Raw genomic sequence first — 22878 nt, forward strand, 5'->3', positions numbered from 1 at the left:
ATGCAATCAAATTATCAACCATTTCAAAAACAAACACCAGGGCCTGGTATACAGCACAGTGGTAGGAAAAAAAGAAAGTAAACACCAAAATGAGACCAGGTCCTTAAACAATGGAATCTTCATGATGTTGTGATGTTTCATATGAAACATACCCACTCAGTTACATTTCTTTTTAAATTTATTTTTATTAATAGTATAACTTTGCAGTACATTATGCTCACACTCTCTATTTATCTTGTCACCTTCACCTACCCCCCCACTGCAACTTGTAACAGTTAAATAATTCGTCCAAATTCACCAGTCACATTCTAATAAAATAAAACTAGAAAAGGAATATAAATTTAGTGTGAATGTATAGTCCACCTGAACTAGCATATTTGTGAAACCTGTTACTGGTGCCCTCTGATTTTCAAGCATGAAATTGAGAGGATAAAAGTCAGTACATATCATTTTAATTATTTTAATAGTAATATAATAGTTGTATATATTTATGAGGTACTATGTAACATTTTGATACATGTACATATTACGATATGTTCAAATCAGATATATATATATATATATATATATATCTTGAAATACATATTTCTTTGTATGGGAAACATTTTCAACCCTTTCTTCTAACTTTTTAAAAATATACATTATAAATATCTGTAGATACCTATTATGCAATAAAGCACCAGTATTTCTTTCTCTTAACTGCCGTTTACCATGTTGACCAACCTTTCCAAATCTCTGTCCAGCCACTGAGAATCACTGTTCTACTCTCAACTTCTATGACACCAACTATTTTACATTCCATATGAGTGAGAACAAGTATTTTTCTTTTTATGTCTGGTTTATTTCACTAACATGACATTCTCCATTCCATCCATCTTGTCAAATGACAGAACTGCATTTTTGATGGTTGAATAGTGTTCCATTGTGTGTGTGTGTGTGCGTGCGTGTGTGTGTGTATATATATATATATATATATATATATATATATATATATGTTTTCTTTATTCTTTAGTAGTTGATAGAAACCTTGTTTCCATTTCTTGGCTGTTGTGAACAGCACTGGAGTGAATGTAGGAGTGGAAATGTCTGTGACACATACTGATTTCATTTTCTTGGCATTTATAGCTGGGTTACATGCTAGTTTATCCTAAATTTTGTGAGGAATTTCCATACTGGACATAATGGTCTGTACTAATTTACAGTCCTATTAACTGTACAGATTGACTTTTTGGTAATAGGCATTCTAACTAGAGTGATGTAATATCTCATTGTCATTTTAATTTGCATTTCCCTGGTGATTAGTGACAGTGAGCATACTTTTCATGTACATTTTGCTCACTTGCATATTTCTATTGAATTTCTTTTTACATGGCTGGGGATTGAACCCACTGAATTATAACCACAGGCCCTATTAATCATTATTTAATTGAAACATTTGGTTGTCAGGACTTGAATTCTTTATATATTTTGGATATTATGCTCTTTACAAATGCATAGTTTGAAAATATTTCTCCCATTCTATGAATTGTATTTTATTTCTATTTATTGTTTCCTTAACTGCAAAGAAGCTTTGTGGTTGGATGTCACCCGGCTGCTTATTTTTGCATTTGTTTCCCATGCTTTTAGTGTCTTTTCAAAAAAAATTCTTTCTGAGTACAAATGCCATAAAGCATTCCTTTTATTTATTCTAGTAGTTTTGTATTTTAAACACTTACATTTAAGTTTTTAATCCAATTTGAGTTTTTGCTTGTTTGTTTTGGTAACTGTGAGAAATAGGTATCTATTTTTATTCTAATTCTCTTTTTGAGGCAACCAGGCAGCAACACAGTGAAAATAAGTGTCCCAATATATTTCAATAGGAACACAGGAGATTCGTGTTTGGCTATGAATAAAATTCTCTTTTAAAAGAAGTGAGATGACTTTTCAAAGTTTTAACATTCTAGTGACAAGCCTTATAAAAGCATGTTGAAGACATACATGTTTTATTTTCTTTTTGCTACATATCATCTTAGGTTGGTTGGTGGGAGATGTTTTTGACAGATAATAATCAGTACAGTTTCTTGAAACCTGTATTATTATTTGTTGTCTGCTTATCATTTGGACTTTCACATATAAAGAGAAGGTGATGACCTAAATAAAGTACAATACATAGTATCTGGAATATATGAAGTGCTTGATACATGCCATTTCCCTTTATCTATTTTTGCTTTGTGTTCAATAAAGTCCAAATAAATACTATATTGCATATCAGAGGACCAATTCTTTTCAGAATCATAGGATTTGGAAAAGCCTAGCATGTGGTTATTCCTTGCATGCTAACTAAAATGATAAATTAATTTAGAGTTGAAGATAAAGAGATGTGGGCACTGAATTGACTGCTTAGCTACAATTCCTATTAGGCACTTCCTGAGGTGTCATGAGGGCTTCAAATTGCTCCCAATCCAAGTGTCTTTACTGTGAAAAGCACACTTATGTTTATTTGATTTGGTGCATGTGTGCATTTTGGAAATGTCAAAAACCAAAACAACTGAAAATACATCTGCATCTTATGATGTTCTCACCTCTCCCTGGGGAAAGCAAGAAGTCAAAGCATTTCGTAATATTGGTCCCCATAACAATCTGAAGTGGTCCAAGACTATTCAGACTGCTATTTTTTCTTGTTATAATCACATAGGAAGAATGAACATTCTCATCTGTCTTCAAGGGCATTTTTTAATCTGACATCTTGTTCAACTGATTCATTCTAAAGCCAAAAGTAACATGACACCCTTTTGAGATATGGTGAAAACAGGGAAATGTATATAGAGAAGAGAAAAAACATTATTCCAAGACAAGTTCTCTGTACACATTAACTATTAGAAGTGCCTTAATTTCATTCCAGACAGTGAACTGACGAGATCTAGCCTAAAATAAATGAGACCTGAGTTTTCTTTTCAGGGAAGCAAAAAAATTAAGATGTGTTATATACATGTGCCAAATCTGCAGGATGAATGTAAGCATTACATACTGAAAATGTATAGAAATAAAAATAACAAAGAATATCCAAATGGTAAAACTGGTTTCCTATATTTTGCCAAATAACTGAGAATCCATTCAAAGTTGACTTACAACCCAAACTGCATATTGTTGAATAAATAAATGAAAGAAGCAGAGGGACAGTCCAGGTAGAAATAATTTCTGGTTAGGGAAAGCACTGCATGTGCTATTACTGTTGGTGCCAGCCACAAATGACTGCCTCCCACCTGTCTTTCTTTTCACCTGTGTGTAACTTAACAAGTTCACTTCTAATCTGAAAAGTTTTGATAAAACTTCTAATGAAAATGGTATTTAGGAAGGAAGGAAATGAACTAGATTTGTATATTTAATAACTTTTTATTCTTCAATTTCTTTGAAAGCCTATTAGTTTTATAGATTGTCTTCAATTGGTGGAAAACTTTCCTTTCTTGAAATAAACCATAACTTAAAAATAAATGCAGTGTGTTAAACGTAGGCCTTACCTAAAATTTAATTTTTCCACTAATGTGATGAATTTATAACAGTGGAAATAAGAAAATGGCCATATTGGTCATATACTTTTTTTTAATTTTTGGTACCAGGGATCAAACTCAGGACCTTGCATTGCACTTGCCAGGCACTGTGCTGCTGAGCTGGATCCCCAGCCCTGGTCATACACTTCTTAAAAGTTAAACTATATCTGATAAGATTACATTGTCCATGGTGTCATGTCAAACTGCCATTCTGCTGATCACAAACTTCAGATTTCTAAATTTATTTAAAAACACATCCATGCATCTCCCTCACTATGCCTAGGACATAAGTTCCAATTATATTCAATCAGCATATTCATATTTTCAGTAAGAAAGTGGAAAATTTATGAAGGGGATTCTGCCTCTTAGGTTGTCTTTAAAAGAATGAGAGAGGCAACACATAGAGGATTGTGATCCAGTATAACTAGCCTGGTACTCTGAAGTCTATACTGTTAAAAAATTTCCTCAAATAACTGTAAGATGAGCAACATTTGGTCATCATTGCTCTATGACACTGTGTTCAATCAAAAGTCTATGATTTATCTTTGTAGACAAGATCGGTAATTTTTGTTAGCACCAATTACAAGAATACGTTCCTCACTTTGGAGGAAATCCTGAATACATTTTGCAATCTTCATGTTAACTAGACTTGATCATAAATGTCAGGTTTCTAATTTCTCCAATGCTACCTTCAACAATTTACTGGATTTACCTGATAAGACTAAGCTGGTATATTGGCATTTGCAAATGATGAATGATGCATTTAATGTCAGAAAAAATTTATTTGCATAATATAGATATAATCTGCTGGGATAATTATTATTTCCCTGGAAACTTTCATACAGATTAGAGTTTATTACTCTGAAATATATTTTTGCTGCTCCTGGCAGCACATTCAGTTCAATTTGGTTGTTTACGTTGAAATTAAATTATTACCATTAACCTTCCAACTAAGACAATTTTGGTTGAACTTTTTCTTATGTGACAGTATCCATCTACCTTTTCTATTTTGTATTAGGAATTAAGAGCAATGAACTACATTTTTCACTTAAATTCATACAGCAGAGTCCATGTTTGATATTAAATATTTTATGTCCTTCTAAATTCTGTACAGTTATAATACTGATGTTTTCTCCACACTCTCTGAGTCTGTAAAATAGATGTCACAGTATGTATGGCATTCCTAATAAAAACATAAATTTATAATAAAAATGTATACATATGGGTAGTACTATGCAATGGAAGAGTTCTAACAGAAGTAGAAAGAGTGAAATAAAATGCTTCCCCTTGTTCAGTGTGTGTGTGTGTGTGTGTGTGTGTGTGTGTGTGTGTGTGTAGTAATATTCCTTACTCTTGCTACCAATTGATTAGCTGGTCTTCCATGGGAATCTAAGAATATTTAGAAGCAAATTAATATCATTGTTTAATTAAACTACTGCACTATGATTATTTAATGAGATTCAACTTGTGAAATACTTTATTATCAAGGAAATAATTTGCATAGATTAAATACGAATAATAATATCCTTGTTTTGCCTTATATTCGTGTTTGTGTAGAGACCCATTATTTGTGAATTTTTTGAGTTTCATGAACTGCTTTGGGATAATTTGCTCATAGCTTCTCTTTTGCTGAGAGTAGCGAATATGTGCCAAACAGGTTTTCTCTCAAAATTTTTGTGTTTGTCACACAAAATTTAATCCGTATGTTTTTCATTTATTTACATTTACACTTTAACCCATCAAAACACTGTTATGCAAGAGTTTTTGAATTCCAAGGGACATCATGGCCTCCAAATTTCCAAGAAAATACCCTGTTGAATTAAATATATTATGAAAACCTCCATTTTTCTTTATATATATATATGTATGCATGTATATTTGAACAAAACAAAATAATAAACCAATCATATTACCCTCTATTTGACTGGAATTTGGTACAATTCAGAACTAAAAACACTTTAAATAAGTAAATTAATGCAGGACACTAATATTTATTATTTATCGAGGAATTCAAAACAATGTGGATGGAGACTCCACTCTTCTCATGATTGTAATCCTGAATATTTATCCCTAAAACCTGTTTTACGGGATTATTAACTATGCACAGGCATTCATCAGAGAACCCTGTGAAATAAAATGCAGAGGAAGAGCAGTAAGGGATATATCATCACTATATGAGGTTACAAAAATATTCAAGTGATGAATAATGAGAGTATAGAGTAACAGAAGCTCAACAGAAAGGACTAAAGCTCAAGTAACATGGGACATTTTAGAGGCTATGGAGTCAGCCTTCTAAAAAGCATTTAAAAAGACTCAGGAACAAGATGAAAAACAAAAGAACTAAAGGTGTAAGGATTAAATGAAAGACTAATAAGAAACAATAGCACTGTTTCCAGATGATACAAGTAAAAATAGACAAATGATATTACATTAAGTTAAAAAAGTATTAGCATAGATAAAGAAGAATCAACAAAATGAAAGAACAAGCTAGTGAATGAAAGAAAATACTTCAACATATAATATTAACCCTTTACTATGCATTATATAATAGTGCCCAACATCCAACATCACTAATTATTATAGAAATGAAATTTTTAAATGTGAGATATTAAGAAGTATCATACAATGGTAGTTCACACATATTATAATGGCTATTTTTATAAACCTAAAAGTGTTGGTGAGAATGTGAAGGGAAAAGAATCCGAGTACAATGAGATGTAAATGCATACAGACATGGAAAACAGTATGGATATTCCTCAAAAGTTAAAAAAAAGAACTAGTGTATGATCCAACAATCCTATTATTGAGTATGTATCCAAATGAAATGAAATCAGTTTGAAGAGATATCTGCATCCCCATGTTTATTGCTGAAATAGTCAAGGTATGAAATCAACATAAGGACCCATAAACATGTTTATGGATAAAGAACATTTAGTAAGTACACACAGTAGAATACTGTTCATCTTTGCAAAAGAAGAAAATTCTATAGTGGCAACATGGGTGAACTGGGACATTATGTTAAATAAAATAAGCTAGGCACAAAGTAGTTCACATTTCCACTTTTAAGAGGTCACAGAATTAGAGAGGAGAATAGTACTTACAAGGGACAAGCTGAACAGGATTGTGAAGATGTTAAAAACATTCAAAATATCATTTAAGTGCAAAAGACCTATAACACAATATGGTGACTATAGTAAATAACTAGATATTATATTCTTAAAAATATATACTCTTAAAAAATTATTCATGTTAAATGTTCCAATAAACTTAATGGAATAAATAAATAAATAAATAAACGACAACAAAATTGTTCCTAAACTTCGTCTATTGGACAGTTAATTTTCAGTTATTCTGCATTTCATTATGTGAACTATGCATAGTTTTCTATGGGTAGAGCTTATAAACAATGCTGCTATGAACATTCTGTGGCTGAAAAGTGACTGTTAATCTTTGAAATTTTTCCAGTAGAAACATTTGGACTATTTCCTTTCTTCTTGATTGTGGATTTTACTGTGATTATTTTAACCAGTGGAATGTGGAAAAAGTATACTATGCTAGTTTCAGATCTAGAGGATCAGCAGACTCTGCTTCGATATCTTGGACACAAAAGCTGTGTAATGTGGTTTGTATACAGTTACAGGTTAATCTGACTAACTTGCCGAAGGGATCTCATGGACAGGTTCTGTGATTGCTAAAAAGAAAGGTGGAGGAGTCCACCCATCAGGGGCAGCTTCATCTGTCCCCATAAGGACACCAGCACATGAGGGAAATTTTTATAAAAAGTTCAGACAAGACCTGACACCAGTGGAAAGCAACTGAGTAGCTCCAGTGATACCATTTTAAGCTCAGCCTGAATTCCTGACCCAGAGAAGTATGTGTGTAATAAAGTCAATGTTGTTTTAAACCAGTAAGGTTCCAGGTGCCTCATTACATAACAATCAATTCCCAAAACATTCCTGGTACATTTTGAATAGCAGTTTGGCTCAAAGCATGCTCAATGGTGCACCTGCCAGATCATAAACAAGAACTGTCCTAAATTTACAGGACAAAGTAAGCATATTGCTTCAAAGTAGTTAGGTTAAATTACATTCCCACTAGCAGCATAAGATGTTAGACAGGTTTTTTTTTTTTCTTACAGTTTTTCCCTTCTGCTATTTGCACATAGAATTTGTTTACCTTGTTTTTGCCACTGTTACATATAGATTTTGAAAAATGTATGTCTTAATTTTATCAATGTGTGTATGCTATTTCTTTACTATGTGTTGATAAATAGAAGTTTGTAATTTAAATCTACTATTTAAATCTATGCAGATGAAGGAATATTTTCATTCATGCTTAGCATTTATTGTGCATTGTTGAAGAAATTTGCCTACATTGAAGAAAAACATATTTGCATGTATTTCTTTCTAAGAAATTAAACTTTGATATCTATTTTTAATTTTTCAAGAACCCAACCTGTATTTTGAGTGTGTGTGTGTGTGTGTGTGTGTGTGTGTGTGTGTTTTGAATGTGTGTACAAGTGATGTGGAGATCAAGCTTTACAGACTTTCTTGGGAATGTCTATTTGGACCTTCAGCAGGACTTGTGCTGATATGTGTTCACTGCACCACTGTGCTACATCTTCATCCTCTGCGTGGAGTTTTGACATTACTTACAGAAATCACACTTTGACCTAAAGAACAACTTGATGGTTAATAAAACTCTTAGGCACCCCTTAGAATTTCAGGTCACTATGCACTGCTCTGTCATTCTCTGATGAAGTCATTTATTTCTCTTACTTTTAATTACATCTAAATGTTCCCTCTAAAGAATTTTTTTCCAATTGAAGGAAGAAATTCAAACATTCTTTTTAAAAGTCTTTAAAATATACCAGATTCTACTTTCTTTGCATGAACAGAATACAAAGGTCAGAAAAACTCAAATCTGTTGTGAAGGTTTTTACATAGTGAGCTGATTCAGAACCTTACCAGAAATACTCACACACACACACACACACACACACACGCACACACACGGTGCAAATATATTTTTTGACATTACTATTTGACAATGATGTCAAATAAATTTTAAATTTAAAAAATTTCTTTGGACATATTTGAAGTACATAATGACTACATTCATCAAAGGGAGTTGATGCATGTCAGATATTTTGAACGGCCCCAAACATGATCTGTGGTTCAGAATCAGCAAGTAACAAAATTTTCTAATCTTGGAATAACTCTTTTTTGTAGAGCTGGTTTAAATGGATTTTTATTTTTTGAAAGAAGGAATGTGAATTTAGACAGTGAATCAGTTCAGTGGTCATAAAATGTCTTATCTCATTTGTGAAATTTTTCATACGAAGAACAGGGAAGAGGTTATTCATAATTTCTCAGGACACTGGGAATAAGCTAGGACTCTCCTGGACTAACTGGAACATTTTGACAGCCTATGCATAAATTTGGTTTATAGAAGTGTTTGTATATACTGTGAAGAATGTGTTTTTTATATTGTTAAAATCATTAGCCGTTCTTGCTCCATTGCCCTATTTTTCAATTAGTTCCCTCCCCAATAAATATTTTTCTCTTAAGATATTTTTTAAAATAGCTCAAGTTGCCCTGAGTTCACTAAAATTAAACCCCATCATAATGAGTAATAAAATTCGATGTGGTTTTCTTTTTCTTTTTTCTTTAATGCAAACTATTTGGGGTTTAAGTGGGATAAAAAAATCACTCTGACCAGAACATACACATCTATGTAATCATGTTAAGGTACTTTTGCAAGAAGCTGCACAACTGGCTTGCTCTACATTTTGAAGAACCCAGTACTTTGTTCAAGGCCCTGAAGTAAATAGACTGAGAAAATAGCTATCTAGTCACTTAGCTCAGAACATTTTAATTTTAGAGCTTATAGCAGGCTTGCAAAAACAACAGCAGCAACAAGAACAAAGTCATAAGAGGCAATGAAAGACAAAAGATAATGAACACTAGAAAGTGATTCATTGTGGGTTGTGGTGACCATGGAGGTGAGAATCTGAAGGTGGTATAAAGAGCTTTAAGATTCCAAATAGAAACATTTTAATGTAGGGTTAAAGGTTAACAACATGAGAACCACATTTTAATGTACCAATAAAATGTGGTCTTAAAAGTCCCCAGGCAGCATTTTTGAAGTCTTCTGGGTTGAGCTCCACGGGTAATAGAGTACTTGCCTGGAAGCAAAGCAGATGCACTTTACTATTGGCCGGGAAGAGACCTCCTGGAGAGTTGAGGGAGCAATGAGATTTTCTCATCTGCATTCCACGCCTCTCTTCACCCAAAGACTGACTGCCAGAGATTTGTGAAGTGGGCATTTGTCCACTGCTGAGAACAGTTCTGGGACAAGCAGTTCAACTTGGGCAAGCTGTGCCGAAGCCATCTGTGGGATTACTTTTTGCATGTAATTTTGAATAAACTTGTCCTAGAGGCAAGATTCTCTTTTTTCTCTGTCCTAAGTAATCCTGAGATAAATGAGCCCCTAGCTAGAACTGACTCGCTTAAAAGTAAAAACATCTCCAATTATAAACAATTCTAGTCACCCCTCACTTATTTGTCAATCTGAGTTGCTTTCCTAAGACAAATAGCAACCCTACAAAGATCTATATTTGCAACTTTCTTTCCTTCCTGCCATTCTAGGGGCCCCATGTAAATTTACAGTCTCACGGTTTTGATTCTCAAGTTTAATGAAAAAGCAAGCTAATGTTGGCCAGGTATACATTAACTTAACTAGACAAGCCTTAAAAACAAATGGTGTACCCTGTTTTGTTTAAAAACATCCTTTGTTTATAATTGTTGTTCAGTTAACTTAATCTATACTTGGCCATCTTCAGCTTGCTCTCTCATAAAACTTAAGAAATACTGGAGACTGTTTTGTTACAAGTCCCTTGAGAAGGGTTTGAGAAGGCTGACATCCTTAACTTTGTACTAGTTAAAGGGGTTTGCAATTAAAGTGACTCAAAATTGTGAGTTAGGATAGTGTGAAACCAGGACTCCTTATACTGCTCTTTTAAATATAAAGTGATATAATCTTTTTTTTTTTTTTGTACCAGGGATTGAACTCCGGTCCTTACGCTTGTGAGGCAGGTGGTGGAACCACTGAGCTAAATCCCAGGCCCAAAAGTGATATAATCTTATTAGGGAACAATTTAACAATGTATGTCTAGAGACAGAAAAATGAACATACCACTTAATTGTAAATCTTAACTCTAAAAATATCATTGACAGTAATAGAAAGCTAATAGTCCAAAATAAAATACTTACCTATGGATGGTGGGATTATGAATGATTACTCAGATGTCAAGCACATCTCCCAGAGGTCACTATTCAGAGGATCTACCAAATGTTTGTAGCACATCTAAAAAGTTTTTGTGATGAGGGTATCTACATGTATGCACCCTCACAAACATTCGTAGTCATTACTATTACAAGTTAGATCATTTTCTGTATGTTATCTTCAATTGCACTTGCTTTGATAAAAGCATATGCACCTGTTAAGGTAACTATATCCCACTGATGAAATATCAACTTCAGAAATGTTTTATTTATGTCAAAAATTACCTCTTGCTTGTAATGTTTTAATTTATCTTTATACTATTTTATTAATATTTTATATCATATTTATTAAGTATAATTTTATCATACCATTGATAGAAGCTTTTAGTACTGTTCAGTACTATTTTATTATTATATAATACAATTTTAATATATTAATGTTAATAAATTTATCAACCAGTTATTTTAGAGCATTCCAGTTTCTAACTTGATAAAAATGTGAATATTTTTCTGAAATTATAACCCGTGCTAAAGTACTATTGCCTGGAAGCTCTTCCAGACATTAGAAAATCAAGATAATGACAGACAAATGGGGAAAAAAATAAGAACCAAGATATATTATGTAGAGGCACAAATTCCAAATAATGAATGTCAGCATACTGTATACCTGAAATAAAATTAATAATAAAAAAGATAGTGACAGACATTGGGATAAATTGGTTTAAATAGCAAATCTTTAGAAACAGTAGATCATAGAAGAAATAATTTGTACAGACATTTCATTTTTGTAATTTTGAGGGTATTTTCTAACTTTTGAAACATTCTACTCAATCTAAGTAATAGTTAATTTTGTATATATATATATATATATATATATATAGCACATTCTATATCAGAATATTAGCTCTCTTAGCTCTCTGGAATATACCAACAAAACAGTCTATTAAAATATTTTTTGTTATCAGTAAGGATACACTGTTACATATTTAAAAGCAAACAGGGGAGCAGAAACCATAACTATATAATATCACTCCAGATGATTTCCAAATTTGTAAGGCTTAATATACTGAACATTAAAAGGTGCTTAAGTTATAGAGGATGCCATGTAATCTCAGATCTAACAAACAAAGCTTTAAAACAATACGTTTTCATTCTCATGGCATAGATGAAAAAACTGAGACAGATCCAAGTCACCAGCTTATTGAAGTAAACTCAGAATTTTAACCCAATTCTGTTTATAAAAGTCTAAGTTCTTTCTACCCTACCAGGAGGTATCTCCATAAAATTTTTTGTAAAATATTTGGCTCAAGATTCAATACATTATTTTTGTTTCATCCTCAGAGCAAGGGTTCAACGTTACCCTAAAGAGGTATGTCTTTTGCTCAGCTCTACACCTGGTTCTCAACTTATTCAATACTCATGAGAGAGGAAAAAAAGACACACACAATAGGATCATTTGAGAAGGCTTATTGACAAAAATATTAGATGAAGATATTGTCTGAGTATAGGGCATCTGAAAAGGACTGGGGCTATTGCAGTGCAGCAATTACCAAGCCTAGGTTCAAAGGTAGGGGCAGAGGGAGACATGACTGGAACCTAAAATTAGAGCTGGTTGTAGAGAGAAGCAGAGATCCCTCCTTGGAGTATACTTCATGGAAATGCATGCAAGAGCTTTAGACCTCTGTCTTCATTCTCACTCCTCCCTCTGGTGATTGGGGAGGAGAAAATTTACTTGACCACAAACTCAATGCAGCAACCTAGGTGATGGAATCCCTGCAAAACAATGTCAATTCAACCTTCATTAGTAGAAAAATAGCATTCCAAATAATAAACCACCTGGGACACAGCATTGTGTATTGGTCATATACCATATCTTTGCTCATTTCTAGGAAACTTATTTTAAGAAAAATGAATCACTTTGAAAGAAAGAACACTTGTATGATAGTGAATCTGTAATAGGCTTGACATTGAGAGTGAAAAAGGAATTATTAAAAGAGAAGAGTATAATATAGTCAAAGTATATTAATAAGTAACTCATTGTTAATGAAGGAACTAAATATAAGTCAGATTATCTTATGCACAAAATGAAGATATTGACATTTAATTAAGGAGGCCAACAACCACTTTGTTTATTTGCCAACCTCAAAAACATTACTAGACAAGGGTCAAAGGATCCTATTCGTACCTCTACTCACAAAGTCACCTGCCAAGCCAGTCTCACCAAGGCTGCAAGGAGTGAAGAAAGCAATGAAGACTACAGGAAATTAATGCAGAGAGAAAGCAGAACAATGTAAAGGAAAATCAGAATTGGCCTATGTAGTTCATAGGACTTAAGCTGGGTAATTATGAGGAGTCAGTTACTGACTAAATTACTTAAATCTCTAAATGAAATTGGGTGTGAGCAACAATCAGGAGTAATAAAACTAAGAAAAATGTTCAAATATTTTGTGGAATCTGCTATATCTATTGAAATGATTGGGAAGCTAGAAATCTTTCTATTTCTAAAGGTTCCTATGTGTGATCTATTAGAAAATGGACATAGATACACAGCATTTATTTCACTGTGCATTTACAATTCTTTTTTTAAAACACCAATAATTTATAGAGATCAACATGTGAGAGAGCAGCATCTCGCCTCAATTTTGCAATGAATCAGTGAAAGATTTTATAGAAAGCCCAAAATATACATGAGCTCAAAGAGTAGGCTCTACAAATTGGAAGCATAGAAAACATTTTCTGTGTTTATGTCAATGAGGACTCCTCATTCTATTCTTTGCTGAAAGAAGTCACAAATCAAAGAAGTTATCAGTACAACATGATATTTATGATGTCAATAAGAAAAGGGCTTTGGTGAAACATTAGAAAGAATTACTTATCATCTCAGGATTGTTTTTGAATAAGCATTGTGGCTGTCCAAAAGATCTTTTGTTCTGTTCCATTTTGAAACAAAACAAAACAAAACAAAAAAGTAAGGCAAAGATAGCAGTTCAACATTCTATGAAAAATTTAAACTGGATTAAAAGGGAGCAGAGCAATTTTATAAGAATCAAATTGTTTGTTCGTAAAGTGCATTATGACTGAGACTAAAATTAAGGATGGCCTTGAAACAAGAAAACAAAAACTTTATATATTAGCTGTGGATTTTCTAGGATGCTACTACAAAAGATTAAAATTGATCCTTGATAAGTATACATAATTACACACTAATGTTTTCCACACAATAGTACTTTTATTGATTGATTCTTATTTTCAACTGTTAACTCTTCTCTCACAATGGCAGAATAAATGCAATATTTATTCTTGGTACTTTTTAAAAAGCTATAAAAATAACTCAGATTATTTGATTACATGGATTTACAGATTGATTCCAATTGTGAATTTCTATGAATGAATATAAAATGTTTCATTTTCTACCAAAATATCCTCTGATAAGATGATTAATTTATTAAGTGGTTTGTTTATTGTTTATTTATCAAGTGGTTATGATAAAACTTTTCTGTACATCATAGAAATCTTAGAGGGATAACTTAACCTGCAATAATGAAAATGCAGTGACCTTTTCAGAAGAAGAAATCCTTATAAATATTTCTAAGGTATTCATGTTATTATAAAACCACTACTGACTGGATTTCTCTGGGAATAAGATGTTCTGGTTAATTCAATTTTCTGTTGAACTAAGCATTACTGGATAAAGCCATTTTATTTTTGTACACATTGTTAAAATGGTTTATATAATCTCTTGGGGCACTTTTTTCTAGGCTAGGTAAAGTATAGTGGACAGAAAAAACCCTTTATATGACAATTTACAATTTGATGATATTGTGTATGGAGTAACTGAGAGGTATGTGAAAGGGAACTAAGTCCATAATTAACACCAACTGATAGAATTTGTAGATTGATTATCCCTGTATAAAATTATCTGTCTCAACATCCTTTCCTGTGTATATTAACTCAAGTCAATTCCTTATGGTTATAGTATGATTGTTATCTATTATCCTTAAAAACAATTATAATACAAGATCACTGTAAATTTTCAGGGAGAAAGTCCTTCCAAATTTGAATGAATTCAATGGAATATTAAGAAAAATAAATCTCAAAATTAAAAAAGGAAATTGTGAGGTGTGGAAAGCATATTATCTTTATTTTTAATGAATGAATCTGACAATTATACTTTGTCAGACAGATAAACATATGAGGACTTTAAACAATTTTCTGTTTTTTCATCACTTAATATTTGGTGTTGAATTTTCTTATAATTTGAGTAGGCATATATTTTTCTGATTTTATGGAGTGTGGATCTTAGAAATCTGAATGTTCCTATGTCTGACCTTTCCAACATTATTTAACTTCTTGGAGTTAAGGAATTATCAGCAGAAAGTTAGTCAAGTCTAGTTCATTGTAGCTACATATTCATTAATCCTTAGATCATGTAGCTGGAGACAGATGAAAGACAGGAGTTTTCTACTTCTGGCTGAAAAATCTGGAAAGAACATTGTTCTGATTTAAACAATGAGTTAAAGGTAAATAAACTGCAAAATCATAACATTTATTGAGCCTATCAGATATCTGAGATTGCAGTCCAGCCAAATTATTTGAATTCCAAAGAGAATATACTCGTAACAGAGGAGACAGTTTGCAAGAACAAGTTTCCCTGGGGCAAAGAAGAGAGCACTTCAAAGTTGTCATCAAAACAAATTTTAAAACATTAGGTGATTTTTTTATATCAAACTATTAAAGAATATCAGCTGGCTTCCATGGGAGCCTGGAAAAATTGGGGGTACATACACTGCCTTGCAAGCTTTTTTCATAAGCTTCTCTCATTAACTCGAGAGAATCCAATGGCAATGTAGAACAAAACGGGCCCTTCCGGTTGTGAAAGATTGCGGAAAATGAGCTACAGTTGCTTTCAGGAAATACACAAAGTCCTATCTCCTTCCTCTAGGCTCTTTTCCTGTGAAACAAAAGTCTATAATTCCTAAAGGAGGAGCAATAATTCATCAACTCAAGAGCATTATAAAAGACTCATTGTCACTCTGAAAAGGACAGAGGAAAATTTTCTCTACCCTACAGTATGAGAAAGAAAATCACCTTGAGCCCAGAATCCTGTATCTAGGCCGAAACTGGGTAGGATCAGAGAATACCTGAAGGTGAACTGCAGAACAAGTGAATAATTTAGCTGGCACGGGGAGAAGCAGTAGGGTTGCCGAGAATGCTCTCCACCTTTCCTTCTTGTGAAGCTGGGAACACAGGATGTATCTAAGCTGAGGATGAATCTGGACGAGAAAGAACCCTTGTCTGCCCCCATCAGGAATAGCACAACAGACCAGAGCACTGGTGAAGAACAATAGTGTGGACTGAGACTCCCTTTGCAGTGTAGGTTTGCAGAGATTATGAAAGTTGTTCGGCTATCCAATCTTCCACAAAGTGTTAATAAACATATATTGGAGAAAAGATAACCTCTTTAACAAATGACACGGGGAAAATTGGCTATATCTATGCAGAATATTGAATCTCCAACACTATTTTTCAACATGTAATAAACTAAAATGCAAGTCTAACAGACCTATGTATTAAAACAAAAACTCTTAATTTTCTGGGAAATAAAATGGATAAAATTCCTAAAGACATAGATGTAGGCTTTCAGACTTTCAGAACGGAACCCCAATTGCACCAAAAATAAACAAATAGGAACATATCAATTAAAAAGTTTTTGCTCAGCGAAGGAAACAACCAACAGAGAGAAGAGAATGGGTTATTCCTGAGCTAAAAGACTAATCCCTAGTGTATATAAAGAACTCAAAGAAAACCCTCCCAATTAAAAGACCCAATCAAAAAGTGGACAACAAAAATAAATAGACACTTCTGAGAAGAACTGCAGATGGCCAATAAATATATGAAAAAATTGCAACATCTTTGACCATTAGAGAGACGCAAATTAAAACAACACTGAGATTCTATCTTACTCCAGAAAGAATGGGTGTCATCAAGAAATCAAGCACCAAATGCTGGTAAGGCTGTAGGGAAAAAGGAACATTTCTATATTGTTGTTAGGAATGTAAACCGATGGAACCAACCACTATGGAAATCATTATGGAGATTCCTTAAAAAACTAAAAATAAAAATTCCATTTGGCCCAGCTATCCCCTTTCAGGTATATTTCTGAAAGTTAAAGACATTATATTACAGCAATACATGGATTCTTAAGTTTATAGAACCACAACTAACAATAACTAAATCCTGGTAGCAGCCTATTTCTCCACCACCAGGTCAATTAGTAAAGAAAATGTTGTATTTATACACAATGGAGCATTGCTCTGCCAATAAAAAGGATGAACTTGAGTCATTTTTAGGAGATTGTAATGTCAAGCAAAATAAATCAGACACACAAGCTTAAATATTGCATGGTTTCTCTTATATGGGCAATCCAAAGTATAAATAAATTAAAAAGCAAAAGAAAAGATAGATGATAGAAGATAGGGATATAGATCTTTTGCAAAGGAAAAAGGACTAAAAGAGAGGGAGAGAGAGGAGGGAATGAGGATAAAATGTATTAAGATGTGTTATGTACATTTACCAGCTGCCCACGATGAATGTAATTGTTATGTACTGCAAATATGTACTAATCAGAAAAAGAAAGTTGAGAGCGGATTGTGAACACAAAGAATTACAAAATGTAAAAGCAACATCTCTCTGGCACTCCAGTCACCAAACTGAGCACAAGGCCATCATCCTGCTGTAAGAATGGGAGGCCCAGGATAAACCAATGAAGAAATAACAGCAGCAAAATCCCAAGATTGTTCCACTGAAAATGTCTACATAACTCAGAAAAGCAGAAAAGTTCAGCTAAGGGAAAACAAATCAAAAGTAAGAGGAAAAGTAACAAAATAAGAGAGTAATAGCATAATTCTAAATATCAATAATTATATTAGATGTAAAGTCAAAACAAACCAATTACAGTGCAGCTGTTGTTAAAATGGATAAAAAGGTAATAATAAAATATATACTATTTCAAAAAGTCACTTAATATAATGATAAAAATAAGTTAAAAACAAAAATATGGAAGAAAATACACCATAGAAACACTAATGAGAAGAAAACTGAAATGAGGAAATGAATATCAGACAAAGTAAACTGTAGAGCAGAGATATTTAGCAGGCGTATAGAGAGGTTTTATGTAATAATTAGTCAATTCTCCAAAAAGAAAAATCTTAATTGGATAGGTACCAAACAATAGAGCTTCAAATTTATCTAAAGCTAGTTGTTTATATTCTTTGGAAAAAATGTCTATTCATGTCCTTTACCCATTATTGAGTCCAATTGTTTAGGTTGTTTTACTGTTGAGATTTCAGAGTTCTCAATGTATTATGGATATAATTGATTGTATTATGTATACAATTTGCAAATATTTTCTTCCATCGTACAGCATATATTTTTTCTGTGTTGATAGAATCTTGAAGTACAACTTTTAAAAACTTTTTACAAAGTCTAATTTGTGTCTTTTTTTATTTCTTTTGGCACCTGTGCTTTTGGGATCATATTCAAGAAATCATTGCTAAATCCAGTCTTGTGAAATGTTTGTTCCATGATTTTTTCTATGACTTCTTTTAGATTTAAGTCTTACATTTAAACCTATGACCCATTTTGAGTTACTATGTGCACATGCTATTAATTAAGGATACAACTTCATTATTGTATGTGGATATCCAGTTTTCCTGACACCATTGGTTGAAAATCCTATCTATGCCCCATTGAATGGGTTTGACATTGCAGTCCAAAAAGCATTTAGTAACATACATCAGGATTTATTTACCAGTGTTTTTCTCCAGGGGATGAAGGGGGCTGAAAATGGAAGTTCATACTTAGTGGGCACAGAATTCCAATTTAAAATAGAAAAAAAGTTATGGAATCAGATGATGGTATTGATTATATAACATTATTATTAAATTTAATATTTCAGAACTCTATAGTTGAGAATGGCTAAGATAAATTTTTGTGTACTATATCATGATACATTAATGTTTAAGAATACATAAAGCCAAAATTATATAAATAAAAAGTAGTTGATAACTTCAACATTCCTATCTCAGTAATCAATAGAACACATGGAAAGTGAAGCTATAAGAGAAGGGCTTATTGTAATATAATTTTAAAACACTGGCTCTAATCATTCTACTAGATTAGAAACATGGGAGCTGAAGTATTGATTAACTTAGACTTCTATGTAATCTCCTTATTTGATTAGCAAAATATGTATTAGTTGCGTTTGCAAAATTAGGCAACATAATCAATGTTAGATAGACACATCCACAAACACCCACACACACACCACACTCACACAAACTCAATCCCATTGCCTTCAAAATATGTTTTAGAAAGCTAACAATAAATAATACATATATCCAAATAGGGATATAAAACAGTAAGTTCTTTCATTGAATGATTTTAATATCTGCTTTGTATTCTAAGCATCAAACATTTTATAGCTAGAGAAGAATATAAAAGGAGTTTGATGAACTCTATGTATAAACTTAGGAAAATCTAGTTTGATTACCTGACTTTCCCAGATAGGCCTTGAATTGTCAGGAAACTTTAAATCACAATGGAGGAAGCTCCAAGGACAATGTCAGTTAGAGGTCTCTTGTGTCCCAAGCTGACTGATAATGTGGGAACTGTCTAAATACTCTTTTTGAACTAATTTGTTCCTCATTTATTCAGAGAAGAAGCTGAGTGTGGTGTTGGTGAAGCATGAAGAGGATGTCCCTGATGACTACTCTATACTCCCCACTGAGTGCTAGCTAGGTATTTTTATATCCCATGAAGCAAAACAATGATTGCTAATCTACCTGACTAATAAGGTCTTTGACCTAGCTCCTCCTTCGCCAACCCCAACACTAACTCTCATGGAAATACTTCCTACAGATTCCTGTGCTTCAATAGAGTTGAAGTGAGTCCCAGCTGAATAGATGAGAATCAAGTGGTATCCACTGACAATCTACCTTTTCTTTTCCCCACATAGGATGCTTTTCTGTCTTATAGTCCAGGAAATTCATCTGCCTCATTTCTTCAGAAAATTCCCCACAGTTTTCCCTCCTCACACTGAAAGTGAGGGGTGTCTTTGGGAGAAAAATAAAGTACAGAAACCCATTTTCATCTATGTTTCTGTGAAATGTTGCAAGGATGGAGCGGGGACCTTGCTAGGGTCAATAGATTCAAACAGAAGAATGGGGTACATGGGACATTCCTCAGAGGGGAAGCAAGAGCTAGACTGGGCTGTTGACTTCATTAACATCTATGGATGCCTTTAAACAGATATTAGTGTACTACTTGTTCCATTTTTGGTAGTTTGTCACCTGGCTGAGTTTTGATTATTGGAAGTAGTTGTATATGAACTTTATAGAAATGATTCCAATCTATAGGTAATTCTACTAAAACATGAGAGAAGTGAGGAAATGCTGACAAAAAGAAGAGCTTAGGCAACTGCACATATATTCAAAGGTTACTTCGGTAGAGAAAACTCATATGTTAAGTGGCCAGATGAAATATGCTTTAGAGAGACATAAACTCTCCAACCACCATAACTAATCACTTGTACAAAACATAGCACTTTATCATTCATAAGTTATTAACCATGGTGTTTATTAAGAGTTAGGCTCTGTGCCTTCTGCATGTCATGAAAATGGCTCATTTACATCATGTTTTCTTATTGAATTTCATGGTATGTACATATGCAATGATTGACATGATAAAAGCTCTAAATAACAGTTTTTTAAAAAATATTTTTCAAAACAAGAAACTCCACCATCTGTCAATTTTGAAGTAAAATTGTCTGACTATTTCAAATTTTGGAAATCACATCAATGATTATATAATTGAGATAAAAAAATTAAGCTAAAGAATTGTTTACAGAGGAGGTTTGGATAATCCTAACAGATTAAAACTCAAATGAGCTGCCTACTTGACAGGAGATCCATGATCACTGTAAATTTAAGAGGGTCTTGATATTTTCTGGAACAAGAGATATTAGTTAAACATAGGGGAAAAAAGGAAAGTAAAGAGTAACATCATAAAGCATCTGTCCTTGTTTCATTTTGCATGGTGTATATTAAATTGCTGCATTAACTTTCCACCCTGTTTCTTCTCTACCACTGGCTAATTTTGGAAACTGAATCTGAATACTCTAGTCAGGAGTTCTCTTCAGGAAAATAGAATCATTTTATGTGAAAAAGAGCCTTGGATTCTCACTTATGTATAATTCATTGGAAAATGAGGAAGAAACACTAAACAAAATAAGGAAATTGTATGAACAAAATGCACCTGTATATAGTTACATTAAAACATATACTTAGGTTGTATAAGGTTACCACTTTGGAAAATCTTCATTCACCACTTTCAAACTATTGGTTGTTCTTGTGAAATCTTGCCTGCTGAATAAGTGGTTTAACAATATGCTGTTTAATAAAAATAATTGTTGGTACCTCAGGTTTTCAGCACTCTTAGTACTGATGAAAATAATAAAGGAAATGGTAAAGAGATGATAAAGAAAAGATAGTTCATAAGTTGCATATGTCTTGATTACAAGTAAAGAACAAAAGAAGCAAACTCACCACCCAGATTTTTATAGTTTCTTCATGAAAGCATATGCTGAAGTCAGCAAGTGCAGTGAAGGAGTGTATCAAGATTCCCCCCCTGGAAAAATGCCAGTGGCTTACAGTACCAATCAGAGACAGGAAGCACTGAAACAGTTACTGAGAAGATGAAGAAGTAACAAAAATACAGAGGAAAGCATGTGCTGTAACTTAAACTAAAGTGAACCAGAATCTTCCTCTTTTTCCCTATGAAAATAGGGCCAAATGTTATATCATCTAGCCTTGATTTCCACCCTAGGCTCCAGCTTCCTTTCCCAAGGCAGTACTGTGTATCCTTTCCCTCTAGTTGACACAGAACTGTTCTTTGCTTCTAATTAACATAGAGACATTGCTGATTAAAGGTGGGGAAGCAGAGAACTTTTTCCATTTTGTCCCAAATTAGTTTGAGCTCACCCAAGATCAAAGGAAACTCAGACCTGAGAAAATAAACAGAGTGCAAGCAAGTACTTTGTTGACCTGATGCTATTTCTTGGAACTGAAATGACTGCAGCCCTTTTGGAAGGGCTGCTTGGCAATCATGACACTGCCAAGGGACCTGCTAGCCAGGGAATACATCAGGGCTCCCTATTTCTGAAAGTACATTTTGGTACAAGATTTTAATAACACAAAGTTCAGTTAGGACATTCCCAAGGTCCCCAGAAAGTGGATTCACATTGAAACGACCAAACACCACACACACTCACACTCACACACACACACACACACACTCCATTGCTTTATGCACAATGGTTTACTTTCCTGGGGTCTTCCTCTGTGTCTCCTCAGAACAGCTCTCTGTTGCTAGTACCTGAGCTACTTATTTAATAGAATGTGCTAACAAAACAGCTTCAGTGCTAGAATGCTTGCCTAGCATGCACAAGGCCTGGTGTTCTATACTCAGCAGCACAAAATTAATACACACACACACACACACACACACACACACACACACACAAAGAGCTTGCTTTAGGGTTCATGATATATTTGCATTCATACTGTATTCAAAATATCAGGCTATTTTTCTATAACCCCTTATCTTTTATGACATTTCTTTTTCTTTTTTTTTAAGCAGTGACAAAAATCTACCCATCTAATTTCCTACTTTCCTTTAACTAAAGTTTCTGGATAAAAAAATGCAATTAAAACAGAGGATTGGATAGAACATAAAAGTGAGCATTTTGGTTTTGGGATTACTGTGAAAGTTTGAACTAAGAAATGGCCAAAAGCAAGTTTGTACACTGTACTGTAAATGTATTTCTCCCCAATTCTAAACAAAACCACATTTATCACAGCACAAAGTCAGATTTCTCATGATGTACACAATAAGTTCCAAACGGAACACTTGGTGGTTAAGATGTAAGGTTTCTCAAAATATAATTGGCACTAGTTCTATATCATCAAATTTAAAAATAAAATTAATGCATATTTGCCAGTTGTTTA

The 22878-nt window shown here is 33.2% G+C and overlaps 1 long non-coding RNA gene across 1 annotated transcript in view; it reads right to left on the minus strand.

Annotated features, from left to right (window-relative positions):
- Window positions 1-19473, minus strand: part of LOC110348611 (uncharacterized) — a 31580-nt gene extending 12107 nt beyond the window's left edge. Inside the window, exon 1 of the long non-coding RNA XR_002393969.2 lies at window positions 19365-19473. This is a non-coding gene — a long non-coding RNA (uncharacterized LOC110348611). The remainder of the gene's footprint in view (window positions 1-19364) is intronic.
- Between the last annotated feature and the right edge of the window lie 3405 nt (window positions 19474-22878).

This window comes from Heterocephalus glaber, unplaced genomic scaffold (genome assembly GCF_053883595.1).
Source record: "Heterocephalus glaber isolate CG9 unplaced genomic scaffold, H.glaber_assembly_v1.0 deba00000122, whole genome shotgun sequence".
In the NCBI taxonomy this organism is placed as follows: Eukaryota; Metazoa; Chordata; class Mammalia; order Rodentia; family Bathyergidae; genus Heterocephalus; species Heterocephalus glaber.